Source organism: Sus scrofa, chromosome X (assembly GCF_000003025.6).
Source record: "Sus scrofa isolate TJ Tabasco breed Duroc chromosome X, Sscrofa11.1, whole genome shotgun sequence".
NCBI classification, from domain to species: Eukaryota; Metazoa; Chordata; class Mammalia; order Artiodactyla; family Suidae; genus Sus; species Sus scrofa.
Window position 1 is genome coordinate 46,421,562 of NC_010461.5, and position 21,408 is coordinate 46,442,969.

Genomic DNA, 21,408 nt, shown 5'->3' on the forward strand with positions numbered 1-21,408 from the left:
GTGGCTTAAGAACCAAACATAGGTTTGTCTGTGAGGCTTGACTCCTGGTCTCGCTCAGTGGGTTACGAACCTGGCATTGCTGCAAGCTGCAGGTTGCAGATGCGGCTTGGATCCAGCATTGCTGTGGCTGTGGCCCTAAGCCAGCAGCTGCAGCTTCGATTCAACCTCTAGCCCAGGAACTTCCATATCTGGCCATAAAAAATAAAGAATGATTTCTCTCCCATCCCCTTCCTTAATTGTGGCTGGATTTGGTGCAAAAGATCAATTATAACAATGACTGGTTGGTTATTCTCCATCTCACCTTATCCAATTTCAAAGATGGAAGTATTTTTTCAGTCTTGTCCAGCTCTAGCAGAAAATTAAGACATCAGCCTTTAAACTAACACTCTCTCTTGAATTGTCAACAACTTAACCACACAAAACCCTCCCAATAACAGGTGAACGTCACCCAGAAGAGCCACAGGTAGCATTCGGTGAGTTCAGGAAAATACATGTCAAAAGTCAGAGGTAATTAAAAAATATCTTAAAAATAATTTACTTAGGGAGTTCCCTGTTGGCCTAGCAGGTTAAGGATCTGGCATTGTTACTGCTATGGCACGGATTTGATCCCTGGCCTGGGAACTACCATATCCTGTGGGCATAGCGCCCAAAAAATGTATTTAAAAATTAAATCTGGAGTTAGCAACCCTGGCTGTGCAAAATCAAATAACACTTAATTTGAAAACGAAAAATATCTGGCCATACAAATTATCTGACTCAATAGATATGAGGTGAGAACCTTCTCTTTTTTTCAAGATTTCACAGGTGATTTGGCTGCATAGCCAGACTTGAGAGTCAATTAATATCTGTTAGATATTAATTATGCTTTGCCAATCTGTGATTCATTTAGGAATTTGCTTTAAAATAATGAGAGAGGGGAGTTCCTGTCGTGGCTCAGTGGAAACAAATCTGACTAGGAACCACGAGGTTGCGAGTTCGATCCCTGGCCTTGCTCAGTGGGTTAAGGATCTGGTGTTGCTGTGAGCTGTGGTGTAGGTTGCAGACGCAGCTCGGATCTGGCATTGCTGTGGCTGTGGTGTAGGCTGGCAGCTGTAGCTCCGATTTGTCCCCTAGCCTGGGAACCTCCGTATGCCGCAGGTGCAGCCCTAAAAAAGCAAAATAATAATAATAATAATAATAATAACAATATGATGATGATGATGATGATGATGATGAGGGAGGGAGGGAGTGGGATATAAATAAAATAAGTATAGCCATGTGTTGACAACTGTTGAGGCCAGGTAACAGGTACATGGGGATTCATTATACTATTTTCAAACTTTTATGTGTTTGAAGATCTCATAAATTAAAAATATTTTAAATTATGACTTTATCCTACTAGATCCCTCCACTCCCTCCTCACACTGCTGCCAGAGCAATCTCCCTCAAACTCAGAATCTACCTACATCCAACATCCAAGACCCCTAGGACCCTTACCTAACCATCATCCAAGACCTCTAGGACCCAGTCCCTCTTACCAGGGCCATGACATTACATAATATTCCTCTCGGCTTCCCACATGCTTTACCCATGTTAAGCTTTTTACAGTTTCCCTACCATTCAAGACCTTTGATACCTTGACTCAAATTGTTCTCTCTGCCAATGGGTGCTCCCTGCATATCCCCTAAAGCTCAGTCTAAATGTCACTTACCTTGTCAAGCCTTTCAGCTGTTCCCTCCCCCAGAGTAAAACTCATCACTCCTTCGTGTCCCCACTGTATCTTGCATATACCCTTAATCAACACACCTCTCTTTACAATTTCCCCACTGGAGTGAGATATGCATGAGTGGGACTTTGTCTATTTATCTTTGCATTCCTGTTGCCAGCATAGGAGCTGTCACTTAGTAGATTAATAAATGAATGAATGACTACCCAGTAAATGTTTAACAAAGCTAAAAAAATCCAATCAAGTCATGTTTTGGAGACATTTTCAACTGAGAAAACCAATCTATAAGATTCATTCAATCTGTACCTTTCACTCAATAAATAGCTATGAATATACTATATGCAGGGCATTGTAATAGTATGAGATGGCCAGGTGTAAATCAGAGAAAAGGGAAGATTAGAAGCAATGGTATTATAAGAGCAACAAAAGCCAGTACACAAAAACAAACAGTTAAATTACAACTTCCTAGTGGTCAAAGCAAAGCCAGAAACACAATCAATTATAAGATCAACACAGTATATAAAGATAAATCCTTATATAAGGCCAACCATAATCCTCTTCCTTTTTAAAAAATGTGGATTATTAGAGATTAAAGTTGCATAAAGCAGAGTACACCTTTAGTAAAAGTGAAACAATTAGCCCAGCTTCCACCTTTGGGCATAGTGCTTTGGTCTAGAAATATATATCCTAGGAAATGTAAGAACAAACAACAGCAATTTGGAATCCTCTTATAATGAATGATATGTGGAGAAATATCTAGATTCCTTCATGTTCTATATTGAAGGATCACTATAAAAATCCCAAAATTCTACAGAAAAATTTCACATATATATTTTCCTGAGAAGATAGTTGATAGCCTTCTTTGGCTTCTTAAAGAGATCTGTGACCTGAAAAAATTAGGAACTATCACCCCACAGAAATATCTCCAAAACACTTTTGCTTAGCCACTACAATGCTTTCACTTTCATTTATGAAACAGAGGCATATGGTATTTCCCCTGAAGCCACATGACAGGCCACTATCAAAAAACAATAAAGACGGTAGAGGAAACCAAAGAAAAAGAATTCCCATTCTTTTGCATTATTCGGCTCCAATTCTCTCATATTCCTAGGCTTATAAAGAAATACACAGCATCTCTAAAATTAAGCCTCCCCTATGGAAGGGGGAATTCTGTATTCTTGGATAAAATCCTCTAGTTCTCTGTCCTGAAGAAAGGCAGAGAAAGCAAAATCTTTTTATTAAAAAGCTAGATTAAGTACATTTCTAAATAAAAGCAAGGTTTTAATGACAAAATATTCTGACAAAAGATATATCTATATGAGAGGAGGAGAGAACTCAGTAATGTATTTACCTGCTTCCATATATGTGGATTATTGTTTTAAATTTCAAGACAGAAACTGAGAAATACTACTGGAAGAAAGTAAAAATGAAGTAGACGACAAAAGAAGAATGGAAGGGCCTGGGAGTCAGACAGGCTGGGCTTAAATTCCATTTACTAGCTGTATAATCTCAGACATGTTACTATCTTTCTCTGAGTCAGTAACCTCTTAGAAATAAACAACAGAGGGAGTTCCCATCGTGGCTCAGTGGTTAATGAATCCTACTAGGAACCAGGAGGTTGTGGGTTCGATCCCTGGTCTCGCTCAGTGGGTTAAGGATCCGGCGTGTTGTAAGCTTGCAGACAAAAGCTGGATCTGGCGTTGCTGTGGCTCTGTCGTAGGCTGGCAGCTGCAGCTCCAATTGGACCCCTAGCCTGGGAACCTCCATATGCCGTAGATGCGGCCCTAGAAGAGCCAAAAACAAAACAAAACAAAACAAAAACCCAAAACAACAGAGACTAACTCATAGGATTGTGCCTGGCAAAGAGTAAGTCAATTATTTGTTTTATTTCTTTTAGCTCCAGATTAATCTAAGGGCCAACAATTTTATGCTGGATCCCTTTTCTCTCTCTCTCTCTCACATACACGCCCCCACCCCCACACACCTGAGAGCCAAAAAAGCTGTTCCCCCTCAGCCTTTCTACATGTTATCTGCATAAGAAGAACATAAGGAATATATTAATCTCCAAACTGTTAGCTTTAAGTACTGACATAAACTCAACTTTGTAGACAAGACTAGGAAGCTCCAGGTCTTGTTCTCAGTCAGTTGTAGTTCTCCAAAGGTTAAATAATCTACTAAATAATGTTTAGGCAATGCCACTTAAGATTCAGAAATTCTAAGTGTATCTCAACTATCTTGAGGTACTTTAAATTAATTGACTAAAGACAAAGATCCTTTTACATGGTTAAAAGAAAAAGTTATTTATAACAATTATCAGCATAGCAGCAAACTCCTTTCAGTATGCTGAGAATTCCAACTTCACAGGTTTGTTATGAGGATCAAATTAGTTCATTGATAAAAAAGCTTTAAAACAAAGACTTTAGAAAAAGACTATGTCCCAACATACAGACAGAACTAGCGCTGAGTAAATTTAACACCACCACATACAGCCTGGCACATAGTCCTTTCCAATGTTCTTTAAATAAACCAAACAAAGTGAACATTCTGCTGCTTTAAAACATTTACAACTTGAAAGGTATTTGCTAAAAATGAAGGAATGGTATGCAAAGGTACTCTGGTTCCTTGCCACAAACTGACTTTGTGACTTTAAAACAATGTGAGCCTCCAACGTAGGTAAAATTGAAATATGGTAATTAAGATCCCTTAAAACATTATCTATAACACTATGCCTTCAGTTCAAGATAATTGTTAAAAGCATTAAACATGAACAACTTGAATTATTCTCAAAAGCTAAAAAGCAAAAAGTAACCAACCCAGTTTCCTACCTGGCACAAACTCCAACTCAAAAGAAAAAAAACCAAGCTGGAAGTTCCTGTTGTGGCTCATCAGTAACAAGTCCTACTAGTATCCATGAGGATGCAGGTTCAATCCCTGGCCTCGCTCAGTGGGTTAGGGATCCAGATTGACATGGCTTGGATTGGGTGTTGCTGTGGCTGTGGCAGAGGCCAGCACCTATGATTCTGATTGGACCCCTAGCAGAGAACTTCCATATGCCACAGGTGCACCACTAAAAAGCAAAAAACAAATGAAAAACTATTAAAAGTATTAGAAGATAATTCAGGGAAATATTCTTGGAATCTTGGCAAAGAAAATATCTTCCAATGTATAACTGAATCACTTTTGTTGCACAGCAGAAATTAGCACAACATTGTAAATCAACTACAATACAACTTTAAAAAAATGAAAGATGTGCACCACAGAAACCATAAATGAAAGAACCAACTACATAAAAATTCCAAACCATAAACATAAAAAATATCTGCAACAGGAAAAAGGGTTAATATTTCTAATATACAAAGAACTCCCCAAACTAACTCAGACAAATAATCCAACTGAAAACCAAGTAAAGGGGAACTTTGCAATTTGTAGAGGATATAAACATTTGTCTAATCTTACTAGTAATTTCAAAATGCTAATCAAAGGGAGGAGATGCCATTTCTTACTCATAAGACTGGTTAAAATTAAAAGGATCAACGGGTGGAGAAGGGCATTTACAAACACTGTGGTGGAAATGACAATTCAATATAGCCTTACTGGAGGTTATTTTGGCAGTACCTATCAAAAAATTAAATGGGTAATTAAACCCACCCTTTGACCCAGAATGAATTCTACTTCTAAGGCTCAACAACAGGGAATGATTAAGTTATAGCAGACCCATGCTTGGGATGCAATGCAACCATTAAAAAGAACAGACTATATGTATGACTGGGTCACTTTGCTGTATAGCAGAACTTGATACAACATTGTAAATAAATTATACTTTAATAAAATTTTTAAAAATTAAAAATAAAATTTACAAAAGAGAATGGAGTCCTGCTGTATGTTCTAACATAAAAGGAAGGGAAGTAAAGATGAGCTTTAGAAAACATCACTTTTTTTTTTTTTTTGGTCTTTTTGCCTTTTTGAGGGCCGCTTCCCACGGCATATGGAGGTTCCCAAGCTAGGGGTCCAATCGGAGCTGTAGTCACCAGCCTACGCCAGAGCCACAGCAACGCGGGATCCGAGCCGCGTCTGCAACCTGCACCACAGCTCACGGCAACACCGGATCCTTAACCCACTGAGCAAGGGCAGGGACCGAACCCGCAACCTCATGGTTCCTAGTTGGATTCGTTAACCACTGCGCCACGTCGGGAACTCCAGAAAACATCACTTTAAGTTGAAAGATTTACAAGCAGAAAATTTAGTCCCATCTATAGGTTTACAGCCTTGATAAATATGCATGAAAACATGCAGCATCGAATTGTCCCATGAAAGAGCCCCAGGCTGATCTCAAGTTGAAAAGTAACAATCATAAACAAAAGGGCAAAAGAAACTGAGCTTTCTTTGGACTTTCTCATTTACCCTTATACTCCCTTAAATTTTCCTCACTTGGGGGGGAAATAAAACAAGGGGGCCACTTATCTTGCATTTCTATGGATGACACCTACTGGCACATTTAGAAATAAATTCAACTTTCAGCAAAGATATAGATAGCATAGGAGAAACATACCAGACTAAGTAACCTGATTTCAATGGCCAATACCACTACCAAGCAGCCATGTTACTTTGGGCAGGTCATTTCTCCTAAATGTACACCTATAAAATAAGGAGTTTGATATGGATAATACTAAATATAAGAGTTTTATTCAGCTCCTTTGTTGGACATGGAGAAGACTACCATTTTTAAAGCCAATGGTAATTTGTATTGCTAGAGGTAGATATTTGAATTCACCCATGCAGGTAGTTTGCCCTTGCTTTTAAAAAAGCAAAAATCTAAAATGCTCTATGTAAAAGGCTGTATTCAAGTGACATCTGTACCTCTCCAGACTATACTTCCTTTTAAGGCTGGCCTCACCAAGGTAGCTAAGGAAATTTGAGGAGCAGAGAACTAGAGCCCCAGATTATGTCAAAAGACTGCAAGGCACTCTAAGATGGAGAGGAGTCAAGCCAACTCCTGCCAAATATGGCAGCAGTTATGGGTGTGAGAAAGGTTATCTATAGAAATGATACTGGATATATCCAGGTTTATGCTCTTAGACTAATATATCAACCCTGAGGTGTTGTCATTCTGTAAAGTAACATGGACTTTATGCTAAAGATATCACAGTGAATAACACAGGTTGTCTTTCTAAAGAGCAATTCAGCAACAAGTATCAGAAGTCTTACATTTTGAATTCCAGTCCTGGAAATTTCTTAAGGGAATACACATGTATGTCACAAAGATTTCTGTTAGGATGTTCCTATATTACTTTCCTTTATTCAACACTTATTTATTACCAAATGCCTATTAGGAGGCATTGTCTCTGTTTTTTTCCTTTTTGGCTGCCCCGCAGCATACGGAGTTCCCGGGCCAGGGATCAGATGCAGTTGCAACCTACACCACAGCTGAGGCAACACCAGATCCTTAACTCACTGTGCCTGGGCAGGGACTGAACCTGCATCTCAGCGCTGCAGAGATGCTGCCAATCCCATTGTGCCACACCAGGAGAGAACTCCTAGGAAACACTTTTTAATATCACAAAAAACTAGGACTTAAAAGGTTTGAACATAGGGAATTGGCTATAAAATTGTAACTCATGCATACAATAGAATATAATTTAGTGATTAAAACATTATAGAAGTACATAGTGTGACAGGGAACAGAGGTAAATATATTAGGTGAGAACCAAATTTTAAAATAAGATTTCTATATTGGTTTGGATAAATAGATAAAAAAAGAGACAATTTGGGAACTGAGGAAATCTGAATATGGACTACATATAATATTAAGAAAAAGAACAAATTTCCTAGTTGTGATAATGGTAATGTGGTTTTGTAGGTACTTTTTAAGACATGCATACTGAAGGATTTAAGGATGAAGTGTTATTCTTACTTGTTTCAGAAAAAAATTAAACATGCAAATGTATATATAAATCACATAGGGTAAATTCTTAAAAATTGTTGGACATAGCTGATGATATACGCATTTTTATGTTTAAAAACTAATAAAAATGTAGAAGGTATCAATTTTCAAAAATAGTATTTTTAAAAAATATATATGTTTATGCTACACAGGCATAAAGTAAAGCCTTGGAAGAATATACTGTGCACCACCATGTTAACAGTATTTGCCTCTGAATGGTAGGATTTGGGGAGATTTCTGTGCTTATCTGTACTTTTCAACAATAAGTTATGTATACTTCTATAATCATGAATTTTTATTACTTAAAAATAGCTAAAAAGTTCCATTCCCCAAGCATTCTTATTAAATGATTTTGCAACTCTAAAATCGTATGCAAATTTAATCTTATATAATAACAGACTGTTGTGTGGACATCACATAGTATCTGAATTTCTACTTACATGAGTAATTTATACCATTCTCACAGTATAAAAATTCAAGCAATTCATGGTAATGATTGCAGGGAGGAGGGGAATGCTGGTTTAAAGTATTATTACACCCCCCCAGGACTTGAGGCAAAAATAAATGTTATAAATGATAAGTTGGAGTTCCTGCTGTGGTACAGTAGGTTAAGAATCTGACTGCAGCAGCTCAGGTTGCTGTGGAGGTGCGGGTTCAATTCCAGGCCTGGCACGGTGAGTTAAAGGATCTGGCATTGTGGCATTGACTCAGATTCAATCCCTGGCCCAAAACCTCCATATGCTGAGGGTGCAGCCGTTAAAAACAAAATAAAACAAAGCAAAAAAGAAAAATGGGGGAGGGAGGAGGTAGGAAAAGGTTTTTGCTATATTATTCTTGGTACTGTTCAATACATTTACAATTTCTAATAAACAGAAATGCAAACATTATAAAAAAGTTGACCATTCCTCCCAAATAAACTCATCGGTTTACTCTAGTTTAAAAAAAATATACGAACAGTACCACATAGTATATACTATAGTGCGATTTGCCAAAATTACCTCCAAAATAGCCATATTAATTTGCACCACTTGTGAGCAGTATTACAAGACCAGACTATTCTGTATTTTTGCCATGACTTGATATTACCAAAATATTTTTTGCCAATCCAATGGTTTTAAAAGATCTCATTTTAATTTGCATTTCTGATATTCAGTTTGAGTATCTTTTCTTGTTACTGGAAATTTTTACTTTTATTTAAAATTTTTTTCTATTACTTTTATTTGTTTTTTAGGGCCATACCTGCAGCATATGGAAGTTCCCAGGCTAGGGATTCAATTGGGAGCTGTGGCTGCCGGCCTACGCCACAGCCATACCAGACCTGAGCTGTGCCTGTGACCTACACCGCTGCTCACGGCAACGCCAGATCCTTAACCCACTGAGTGGGGCAAGGGATTGTACCTGTGTCCTCATGGATACCAGTTACCAATGAGCCACAACAGGAACTCCCTGGGAATTTTTAGTTCCTATTCTGGGAAAAGTCTGCTCCTAATTTTCTACTGGATTTATTTTTTAAATTTTACTCTTATCATTAAGATGGGAACCAACCAACCAAAATGCTAATGGTAACTGAGTATCATTGTGGGAGCAGGAATCTTTTCCCAAAACAGGAACATTTTCTAGTTTTTTCCCTAAATTTAGTTAACTAGAAATTAGAAAATGGGGATAAAGTGAGTTAAAAAAAAATCCTCTTGGACCAAAATATTACTTCCAGGGTACTCTACTATAGGAATTGAAAACACTCTTAAAGACTCATAAAATCTAGCTTGAAGAGGGAGTTCCCTTGTGGCACAGTGGGTTAAGGACCCAGCACTGTCACTGCAGCAGCCTAGGCCACCGTTGTGGCATGGGTTCAGCCGCTGGCCCAGGAACTTCCACATGCCACACGTATGACCAAAACAACAACAACAAATCCTAGCTCAAAGAAATAAAACACATCTAAAGTACAAGTCTTATGAGAAAATGAAATAACAGTTCAAAGAAACTATTGATTCTTCTGGGATACATTTAATTTAAGTAACTTCATTTGTATAGTATTTTTGAGTTGATGGCATACTTTGTATCTTGTTAACCCTAACAAAATTCTGTGCGACATTCTCTGACACCCTCCTATAAACTGCTATAGCACATCTTGTTCACTCATGTTATTGTGCTGATTCCCTTGATTATGATTTACAAGTCTCCCTCCTCTAGTAGACCACGCTGCCCTCCATTCTCCGGTTTCTCAACTGTGTGTTCCCAGTATCTGCACTACTGAGTATATTCTCAAATATTTGTTGAATGAATATCATCATTCTCATGTAAAGGATGAGGAAACTGGCTCAATGATGATGCAATTTGCCCCAAGTTAACACAGCTTTTAAGTATCTATTTTATGTAAATTATAATTGCCTTATCTTTATACGGTACTCTATAATTTAAACATTTTCAATACATCTCACTTTAGTGCTCACAGCAACCTATGAAGCAGACTTTTTGATTATGATTTTATAGATAGGAATGAAAATTTAGCAATAAACCCCAGGCCCAGTCAAATCCTACTTTATATCAAGTATAGCTGTCTTTTTACATATTTGAGAGATCACTAACTGTGTACAGGAGCCTCTATCTTTATGTAGCAAATATCCTGGGGGTGGTAGAGGGGAGGGAAGGGGAGGAAGAAGGCGAAAGGAAGACAGTTAAAGCAACAGGACAGAAACTGGAGACCAGGTGTGTGTAGGTCCATCTAAAGACCATAAACTAACTGATATGGCGGTGTCAACCGCATGTGCCACTCTGAAATCCAATCTTGGCCCAAAAGTTTTTCTTGATATTACCCTGTATTCATAGAAGACAACTGCATGCTTTCTCACACTCAGCAGTCTCAAAGGCTGGGAAGGGATACAGAGGTAAGGAAGGCTTTGAGAAACAATAGACGGGTTATATCACGTACAGACAAAGCACAAGAAGAAATGATAACACAAAGAAAAAGGAACTTTAAGCATGATCTCACATACAGTTCTAAATTGGACTGTGAGTTTCTCAAGGGCAGAGACTAGATCTCATTTATTTTATGTCTTTAAGCTCCTTGCACTTAGAAGCCCTCAGTGAATGCTTACTGAAGAGACAATGTGAGAGGGGAAAAAAAAGATATAATATTAACCATAACAACAACAAAACTGGTTTCCAATTTATTGAGCACTTACTATGTGTCATATGCTATATTTTATATAAGATATGTTAAAAGTACTACTCAAGTATGTTAATAGTTATGATACTATTACCATTAGGAAGACTCATGTTACTAAGCTTCAGCAGAACCTTGAACTGAACAAACTAAAACAATAGGGGGCCATGTAGCTGGAGGGTGGGAGATCAAGGCAATCAATGTATTGCACATCACCACAGAACTGGGTTAAGAGCCTTCAGAGGGTATGCTTGTGACTCCCAAGGCTTGGCAAAGTGAAAAGCTACTCTGGTGAAACATTCAGTTGTCTCTGGCCAGAGCCTTAGCCCCTAAATGATCAGAGAACAAATACCATTCCTCCCTAACCACAGACCTGAAGGGTCCAGACAGGCTTTGCTAACTGGTTACTTCCCATCATCAGTTACTTCCCATCTTTGAGGTGCTAGAGAGATTGAGTGAAATAGTATGTGAAAGAAATTACCATCTAATGACTATCTACAGTATACTAACACCTTATTTTTTCTCAATAACCCCACAAATAAGGCAATTAATAGGTTATTAAGTTAACTTGTCCAAAGGGACAGAACTAGTTAAGTTGCCAGAAAAAAAATTTTAAAAGAGCATTTATTCCTCCTTTCTTATATAAACTCTATCACTTATGAAATTATTCCAGCTGATATAGGAAAAAATGATAGCGTTAGAACACTATTTTGCAACTCCCAATGAATTAATAATGTATCTAAGCTTTGGGCAGCAGTGGTTGTTAACATCAAAAAAATAAAAATTAAAAAATCCAAGACACCACTCCAACCTAACAAATGAGAATGAACACATGAGCACACCACCAATAACTTTGCAGAAGAGAATGAACCTGAATTTATAAAGCTTCTGGATATCAATTTTCAAGAAATACTGAGGACAGAAGAACACGTTGAACTGTACTGAATGAGTATGCAATCAGTAAAATTCAGACCGTGGGAAACTCTAGAGATCAAACAGCCTGAGTTCTTCAATAGACAAAGTATGAAGAAAAGGAAGAAAGGTAAGCTACAGATACTTAAAGACAAACCGAATTTTAAAAAATGGACAAAGTAAACTACACTGTCCAGGGATGCACACTTGTAATGATAAAACCCTAACAATGCAAAGAAGTGACTACAATAAAGTCAGAATAGTAGTTACTATCCAGAGGGAGGGAGAATGCTATCATAGGGATGGGCACATGGAGGGACTTCTAGGGTGACAAGCAAAATTCTAGTTCTTGACTTGGGTAGTGGTAATACAAGTGCTTTAAAATAATTAATCTATAAATTTGTTGGGGGGAGTGATTTTCATATCTGTATTTTTTTAATAATAAAAGGAAAATATTTTAATCACATTAAAGCCACTAATATATGGTAAGACTCCATTTGTATGAAATGCAGAATAGACAAATCTATAGACATAAAGTAGATTAGCGGTTGCCAGGCACTAGGGTAGGTGGGAGAAAGGAGAAGGGGTCAGACTAACAAACATTGGGTTTCTATCCTTTAAGGTGTTGAAATGTTCTAAAACTGACGTAGTAATTAATGGTCATACAACCATGAGCATACTAAATAAAAACCGCTGTACACCTTTTTTTTTTTTTTGGTCTTTTTAGGGCTGCACCCATGGCATATGGAGGTTCCCAGTCTAGGAGTCGAATCAGGGCTGCAGCTGCTGGCTTACACCATAGCCACAGCTACTCGGGTTCCAAGCCACAGCTGCAACCTACACAACCATAGCTTACTGCAATGCCGGATCCTTAACCCAACTGAGCGAGGCCAGGGAACAAACCTGCATCCTTATGGATACTAGTCAGATTTGTTTCCACTGAGCCATGATGGGAACTCCAAAACTTCTGTACACTTTAAATGGGTTAACTCTATGTGAATTATACCTCAATAAAAGTGATAATAAAAGTCTAAGACACCCCACAATTAAGCCAAGACACACATTTAAAATAAAACTGGGGTGGAGTCTGAAAAATGTGCATTTCTGACAAGTTTCCAGCTGATGGTGCCTCTGCTGATTCTGGGAACCACATTTTTTGAGAACCACTGTAACAAAAGGCTTCAAAACTGCTTCTGGCTGAAGGTGGTACTAATCAGCACTGGAGAGTCAAGCGTTTTACTCAGGGACTGGGAAATAGTCCTGAATAAAAAGTTAACACTTTGTGCTAAGCACTGTTCTATTCCACTGGTTCCCCGACCGAATCTCCTTTGGAACTTGTTGGAAATGCATTATCTCAGGGCCCTTCCCAGACCTATAGAATCAGATACTCTGGGGGTGGAGCCCAGCAACCTGTGTTTTAGCAAGCCTTGTAGGTGATTCTGATGTTCCCTGAAGTTTCAGAACCATTGTTCTAAGAACTTTACATGCATTAACTCAGCTACACATCTCCAAAACCCTATGAGGTAGGTAACACTATTATTACTATTTTACAGATTAAAAACTGTGACACAGAGGTGAAATAATTTGCACAAGATGACACAGCTGGAAAGAAATGGAGTCAGAACTTGAACCCAGGGAGCCTGGGCTCTTAATCACTGTGCTGAAAGATCTGTCCATCTACACGAACTCAATCAGCAGAATGCAGTAAATAAAGAATTACACTAGTAAGTTTTAAAAAAAAGCAAAGATGAGGAGAAATACGACTCACTATATAAAGACAGGCAAATAAGCAAATAATTGCAGCAAATAATGTAATCATTAAAGCAATCTCCCAAATGTGTTCCGAAATATAAGGAGCCACCAAATACAATATACCGAGTATTTTCAGACCAATTATCTCTGGAACCTAATTATAAAGACTCAAAATCTGTGTTATGCTAAAGATGGTACATAAATTCATGGCAGTATGTTCACACTTACCAATCTTTAAAATCTAAATGATTATACTAAAAACTCATTCCAGAACAATTTGCATCTCCCTACTCCTGGTCTCTTTTAGTCACTACTTAAAGATTACCGAAAAGGAAAAACTGTTTTCTTTCAACATCTAAGATCATACAATCAGAATTTTAGAGTTGAAAAAATTTTCACATTCACCTAGTCCAATCAGCAATCCAAACTGAATCAATCTACAATACTAAACTCCATTTAAAGATACATTCATAAGAAGCTAAAAGAAATCCCAATTTGCCGTAAAATCACATTCTGGAACCAATCCATGTCACCACTGTAATTTTTAAAGCCAAATGATTAAAACTTTTTAAGGGAATTAAAAGTTGAAAATGCTCAGGTTTTAACAGCCTGAACAAAACCTACACTTGTTTACTCATAGAAAAACACTCCTTCACTATCTGAAAGTGTTTCTATAACCAAGCTGGTCAACAAGTACATCGAGTTTCAGCAACTCGGCCCCTATGACACATCAAATGAGAGCGCTTCCAAAGAATCTTGTGAGCTGAGTTATCCCTGACATTAACATATAAACATCTGGTAACCCATCATTGAAGAAACGAGTCAGAGAACAATACAGCAAAACACCCAACTGCTTGTGACTATCAACCTTACAGATAATGAAATCATTGTAAAGCAGCCAAATATGGTTACAGCTACACATCACATTTTCACAACTTAAGTCAAACTGCAAGAGAGGTTAACATGGAATGCGAAGGGCAAATACTTTCAAAGCAACCGATTTTGGCATTTCAGTAATACTTTGAATCCATGGTTGAAAACACAAAACAAAAGGGGAAAAAGGCAACAGAATTTCCATTGTAAACTTGTAACTCTGGAAACAATTCAAATACTGAAATGCCTACTGTGTGCAATGGTCTGTCCCCAAAATCTACAATTACCCTAGTTTCACAAACTCAGGATTAGAAGGTTTAAAGGAATTTTGTTCAAACTTCCAAAGCAGAGAAAATTCAGGATAAAGGTAAATATCTAATCACTTTACATAATGGGCACACATTTTTTTTGTTGTTGAACTAATGAATGGATTTCACTTCTTTTATACTTAGTAAATTTACAACTAAGGATCTAATTTCTCCCTTAATGAACAAAGAACTGAAAAGCCTGAACTCATCATGATTCACTGCAGCGGTAATTCACAATCATATTTCATCTAAATACCTCAGAAACTTTAATTCATGACCTCTAATCCTCTCTGGCCCTTCAACTTGGAATTACACTCATTTTAAAGGTAGGCACAAGTGGCCCTGCTCTGCCCACTTGTGCTTAAGTCAAAGGCTGGCTGGAGCATATATGTCTAACTTCCATTCACAATTTCGACCATGGAAGGGACATTAACAGTGGATCCAATGCTGAACAAGGAAATAAATGAACAGCTTAAAGGACTCTATGCTGGGGAACAGCATTTTCAGAAGAAATAAAATGAAAAAATAACAACAGAAAAACTGTATTTGTGTTTAACAGGTAGCAGGAAAATCAGGATATAAGTGGAAGCTCTCAAAAATTGTTTAGTATTGCCATTTCAAAAACTATATTACAGCCAAAGGAACTCATCACTAAGTCTTAATAGCTTAGAAGTTATGGATCAGAGCAGCTGAGATACCAACATCAAAAGAATAAAAAGCAACTTTATAAGATAGTATAAAAATAACTAAACCACCTAAGGAAATTGAAACCATGGTGAAAAACCCCAAAGGCACAATCAGGTCATTATCTAGGAAACATTAGCTTCTTCCACAAGGAGGCCTACTTTTCATGTAGAGCCGTAAGCAGGGCCAAGACATGGGACTGAAGTCAGGTATCAATTAAATCAGACTCTGCCACAGAAAAAGGAACCCATGACTAGTTATTTTGGGATAGTGCTTAAGCCAGCAGTATCAACTCCAACTGGGATAGAGGAGATTATTGCCATTGTTCCATTATAATGGGGTCCTCCAAGGTCTTTAACTTAGCAAGAATGGGTTAGATACCACTTTGAGAATGTAATCACCAAATGTGGGGGAAACTCTTTAGGGCAATTTCTTCAACAAATAAATCAGAAGAAAAAGGGAAGGAACCTACAGATTAAAACAGATTTAAGAGGTATCAATCCTCCTTTGTGATAAATGGATTTTCTCTGGATCCTGATTCAAACTAAAATTTGAACAAACAAAATTTAAAATATTTGCTATTTTAAAAAGTCAGTTAATTTTTTGAGTTGTGGCAATGGTTCTGAAGTGATATTTAAAAGTATATATACAAGTATTTTGCAAATAGAAAGAAAATGCCAGCAGGGGTTTATGTCAAAATAATATAAGGGGTAGGGAGTGAGGGGTTGGAGTAGAGTACAGGTAAAAAGTAAAGGCTGCAAGTTGGTAACTGTTACAGCCAATGATGGGTACACAGGGGATCCTTATATTATCCAATTTTTATATGTTTCAAAATTCCAAAAAGAATTAGACATAATATCTTGCAATTTTATTTTCTGAATGATACTTAAGGTGATTTTAAAAATCATGTAACAGAGAGAACTCATTTAAATTTTAATTTAGTAATGAGCTGCATTTAAACACAAGAAACAGTCAGTACCACATCAGATTCAGATAATGGAAAAAACCAAAGTAGCTCAATTACAGAACAGAAATACACCCCCCCCCACCATCTCCATTCCAGGAAGTAAAATACAAATACTACCCAAAAAGATCCACAAAAACTAACCTAAAATCACAGCCAATCATACTCATCCTGGTGGGAAATCCCAACACTGCTCCGACAGCTTCCTGAACCTTCCTGACACCAAGTTGGTCTGCTGGTTCCTCTGGAGTGCTCAGGTCAGACTACTGGAGGACCTACAAGAAAAAAGGAGGGGGAGAGATACACAACACATTTATTAGGGTGTGAGCGAGCTAACCATTATATCAATGCTAAACATAATCACAGTTATTTCTTAAGCAATAGCCCTCACATATCAATTTGCATTTTTAGGAACTGCTTTGAGCAGTAACAAGAATTCAGAACCAAGGCTAAAGCAATTTTAATCTGACCTTGCGACAACATCCCCAAAAAACTCAATTCTGCTCTCAAGTGAAATAAAATTATAGGGAATAGTGATTATTTAATAGACAATGTTATATCCTTTCTGTGAACTGACAATAAGACAATGTTAAATTTTTAATTTTTTTGTGAAAAAAAGTACACACATAAATCATTTTTCACCTACATATGCTTTTTGGCCATACTGGGGGACAAATGACAAATACCCTGGAAACAGACTGAACTTCGCCACTGAACCTTAGACGAAGTTTTTAACTAGTATTGCTACTCCTTCCTCTCTTCTCAGAGACCAACCGAGAATAAATTAAACCTTTTAGGTCACACCTAGATTATCATTCCCAGATTTAATTCTAGTTTTGAATACAAAACTCAAATAGAGATTTAATTTCTGATCACTGCTTGACCCATTGTGAACACCAAGGCAAAATCTCAAACAGAAAGTGATCTCTTGCCCTCCAATGAAAAAAAAGGGGAAAATCCTATTACCTCCAAAGCACCTCAAACTAAATAAAGCAAACCCTAAATAAAGCACAAAACCAATGTCTGCATATAGTTAATTATGATGGTTACCCATGATAAAATTTTAATCCTACATAAACTTTTCACCATATTCCTTTTTCAAACCCCATCATCCACCCAAGGTAATTAGAAAAAAAGCATTCACTTTAATAGTGGGTCTAATTAAAATATGAACAGTGGAAAACTACATCCAAATTGAATACTTCTACTTAGTAAGAATGTTGGAAAACACAAAATGGTAAAAACACAACAGGCAGTACTGTACTAAAGGAGGGTCAGTAATTCACTTTGGAAAAGCTCGGTATCCCAAACAACCTTTCTAAAACCCCAAACCTCTTAGATAGGAATTATCCTGCTCAGGTAAGACCAAATAACATATCCCCACACTGATCTCAGGGACCAAAGAAAGGAGGTAGGGGAAAAGAGGTATGAACACTTAGGAACTAGCTAGCAGAAGTTCCCTTTCTTACTGTGAAAAGCATGGCACCAAATTTCATTACTTTTATAAAAGGTGAGTGACAAGACACATTGACTGCCTTTGAAGGAGCAAAGGAGGGAGGAGGCAAGGGATGAAACACCCCTTCCAAAAGGCAGAACATCTGGGTGTGGTTCTTGACAGAAACATTATGGCCAGTGGTCATTCCAGGATGGTGATTTTCCATTAAAATTCCTAGACTAGAAGGTTAATACAGGTGGGAAACACCTTCAAACATAGTAAAATATTGGAGATAAAAAGTTTGGCTTATGAGGGGGGAAAATATAAAAAAATGATGACTGGCCCAGAAATAAACTAAAAATGATGGCTGGCCCAGTTAAAAGAACATAAATCTCTTCTTTCCCAGGTCATAAAACTACCATATGACACAGATGCATCTGCCAACGTATCCTAAAACCAAGAAGAAGTAACCAGTTTATTGTATGTCTATCATAAGGCAAACACTTCATAGATTGTTTAATTCTAGCAACTACTATCCCATAATAAAGATGCAAACAGAATACGTAAAGTAATTTTCCCAAGGTCAGAAGGTGTGATGTGAACCCAAAGCATACAGTATATCTACCATACCAGGCTGCCTCCCTTGAGTGAGTAATGCTGGTGTCTCCTCAAGCTACGCAACACTGGGGCTAAGAGAAAACAATGTTGAATATGTAATCTAAAAAGGAAACAAATGATAGGGAATTAATTGCTATAGTAATTGTGGAATGGGGGGAGAGCAGAACAGGGTAATGATTGAGGGGCAAGAATAATCTAGCAAAGCTATTTTATTTTCTAGCACATGGAGAGGGATAAATGCAGTGGAGCCTAACGGGAGGCTATTTTCTCTCTAGGGGAGTCAGCTCCCAGAATAAGAGCATGGGGGGGGAGGCCCGCAGGGAACAGAGTACTAAGAAATGAGAAACATGTAAGAGATGGCTAACAGCAAAAAAAAAAAAAAAAAAAAAAAAAAAAAGAGAGAGAGAGAGCGAGAGAGAGCGCGAGCGAGCGAGATGGCTCTCAAGCTTCTAAGGGGGAGTGTGGCGGAGAAAGAAAAGCAAAAAGTTGGTTTACTGGAGGGATACCCTCCACAGCCTTTTTTTAAAGTTCTTTTTTTCCCCCTTTTCAGGGGGATTGGGTGTTATGAGGAAGGGAAGGCTAACGGCCCTGAAAACGAAGAGGTCATGAAGACTGCAATCATACAACCACCAATCCATTCATTGTGCCACCTAAGAGTGGTTGAGCAGCAGAGTTGGAGAAAATCAGTGTCCTGTGCTCCGGATCAGGGTCATACAAGCGTGAAGGCTGCTATGACTCCATCCACGAAGGTGGAATAAAGGCAGGGAACGGCAAAGGGTCTCTAGTCAACGCCTGTGTCAAGGGGACCAATGGAAGAGGGGAACAGAACGGGTTAGGGGACTTGGGCTAAGCTCTTCCTTAGCAGTACAGGGTGACAGGGAAAAGCTCTGACTCTCCCTCTTAAATATAAGCCTCAAATATCCATGTAGATGAGAAAGATTCAATGGGACGATGGAATTAGGGGAGAAGGGGGAGAAATACGTCAAAGGCACCAAAGCGTGACCCCCTCCCTATACCTTAGTTCGAAGACCCTGGGAGTCGGGGAAGTAGAGCCCACCCCAACTCAAGAAAAGCTAGAGGAATCATTTAGGCCCTGAAGGAGCAGAGAACCGAAACGGGCCCGCAAAAAGGCAAAGGGGAGGGAACCAGTCGTCGTAGGTTGGTCCCTTCTCCCCCACTGCCCAATCTAACCCCCAACCCCACTCCCCAACGAACTCTAGGACTCCCGCCCCCCCTCCCTTCCCAACCCGCCCACTGCGGCGGCGACAACGGAGGCGTTGACCGATTGGTGGGGTAAAGGCGGGCCCACACGCGGCTGAGGCCCGGGAAATGGTGTCGCCTCAACCGACTAGAGGCGAGGTGGTCTTCGCCTCAGGTTAGGCTTATTGGCACCTCTGCTTTTCGCCAATCGTCACCTCCTTAACGTCGGGTACCTGAGAGGCGTCACAAACGCCAACACCTCAGTCCCGGGTACTGGCCGGACAGACATCAGCTTCCGCCGCCATCTTAACAGCAGGCGGACCGACCCTAGTCACTGCCCCCCCACACCCCCGAGCTACCTCCGCTACCGCCAACGGATCCCACGAGTACGTAACCCCGCTCCCGCGAGAACTCACCGGGTAGGAACAGCACGAGCCGAAGACGCCGCGGCCGCCTCCGCGGTTACTGCAGTCTGTAGCCCAGCCGCGGCCGCCTCCGCGCGATCCCGCGAGAGCTTCTACCCGACGGGAACAGCCTGAGCCCAGCCCTTCCCAGACCCCTCCTCCCACCAAAGCTTGAAGTCGCTACGGCTCCGCTCTCACCCCACGCGAAGCAAAAAGCAAATGACGCACAACCTCACGAAGCATCGAGGGGCGGAGCCAATCTGCCGCCGGGAGCTCTCGCATGCGCCATGAGAACTATCGCGATAATACGTTTTGGTCTCCGCGAGACCTTCGAATTCACCGCAGGATGCCGCCCTCGCCTCGCCTGTAGGAAACATGAGATCTCGCGAGACCTGGGGCACGCTCCTAAAAAGGAGAGAGGCGGGGCCCCCACGAAAATGACTGGGAGTTTTCAGGGGAAGGGAGGAAACTCGCGTCCTGCAGGGATCTCGCCTACCACGAGGTTTCCGACCCACTGCGGAGCTGGCTGCCAAACCTCGCGATGACACAGCTCAGCGCCAAATCTCGGCCATGTCCTGAAAACTGCCTCCGCCCCCGATCTAAGGTGTCTAGAGCCTAGTGCTTGAGGAAAATTTAAAAAGTCAACCTGTTTATTCTCACGCTTCCGGGCAGAGCTGTACCAATTAGCCAAACTCCATTCTGGAAGAGGAGCAATAGATCTCCCATTGTTAGCTTCCTCCAGGAATTACATATTATCTTGGACTAACACATAGAAGACGTTCAAATCTCACAATAAACACGCAAATGCAAAAGAAAACAATGACATAACAATTTCTGCCCATTAGATCGGAAAAAAAAAATTTAAGACCGATAATATCCAGACTCCTTCCCTCGCCGCACTGCAGGCTACTGAATCCATCTTAATCTAACTAAAGGCTCATATCGTTAGTTCTAGCTCCAAAGCCACTAATTTTAACTCCTGAGGCTCTACCTTGGCACAACCAAAAGCTTCAATAAAGTGGTTTTCTCCAAACAAAGGAGTCTGCCCTCAAAGGAAAATTCAAGCTTCCAAGGGGGGGGGGGGAATGCGTGCTTGAAGCTTTTAATATGGCAGTTTTTCCACCTCTAGCCAACAATATTTCTCCAATAAATCCAGGATTCCAATCTGGCTCGATTTGTGGGCTTTCCTATTCTAATGCATTGTTCTGTCTATTCTAATTTATATATTGTTCCTTTAGAGTACACTTTAATAGCTGGTAGTACAAATACCCCCATCTTTACTTATCTTTAAAATATTTTCTCGTTTATTCTTTGCCATCTTTTTTCTGGATGAACTTTAGAATCATATTAAGTTCCAAACACTTGGTATATTTATTGAAATTGCATGAATTGTGTAAATCAACATAGGAAAAATGGACACCACTACAAAATTAAGCCTTCTTATCCAGA

At 39.3% G+C, this 21,408-nt stretch overlaps 1 protein-coding gene across 16 annotated transcripts in view; it reads right to left on the bottom strand.

Annotated features, from left to right (window-relative positions):
- Nucleotides 1-21,408, bottom strand: part of HUWE1 (HECT, UBA and WWE domain containing 1, E3 ubiquitin protein ligase) — a 162,358-nt gene that overhangs the window by 139,604 nt on the left and 1,346 nt on the right. For 11 of the 16 annotated variants that reach the window (XM_013986152.2, XM_005673652.3, XM_021080182.1 and 8 more), the window contains exon 3: nt 16,447-16,577. The gene's annotated coding sequence lies outside the window, so the exon portion shown is untranslated. Of the gene's footprint in view, nt 1-16,446; nt 16,578-18,367; nt 18,456-19,788; nt 19,900-19,971; nt 20,333-21,408 lie in introns of those variants that run through there. The other 5 variants (XM_021080180.1, XM_013986153.2, XM_013986154.2 and 2 more) reach the window with 4 other exon arrangements.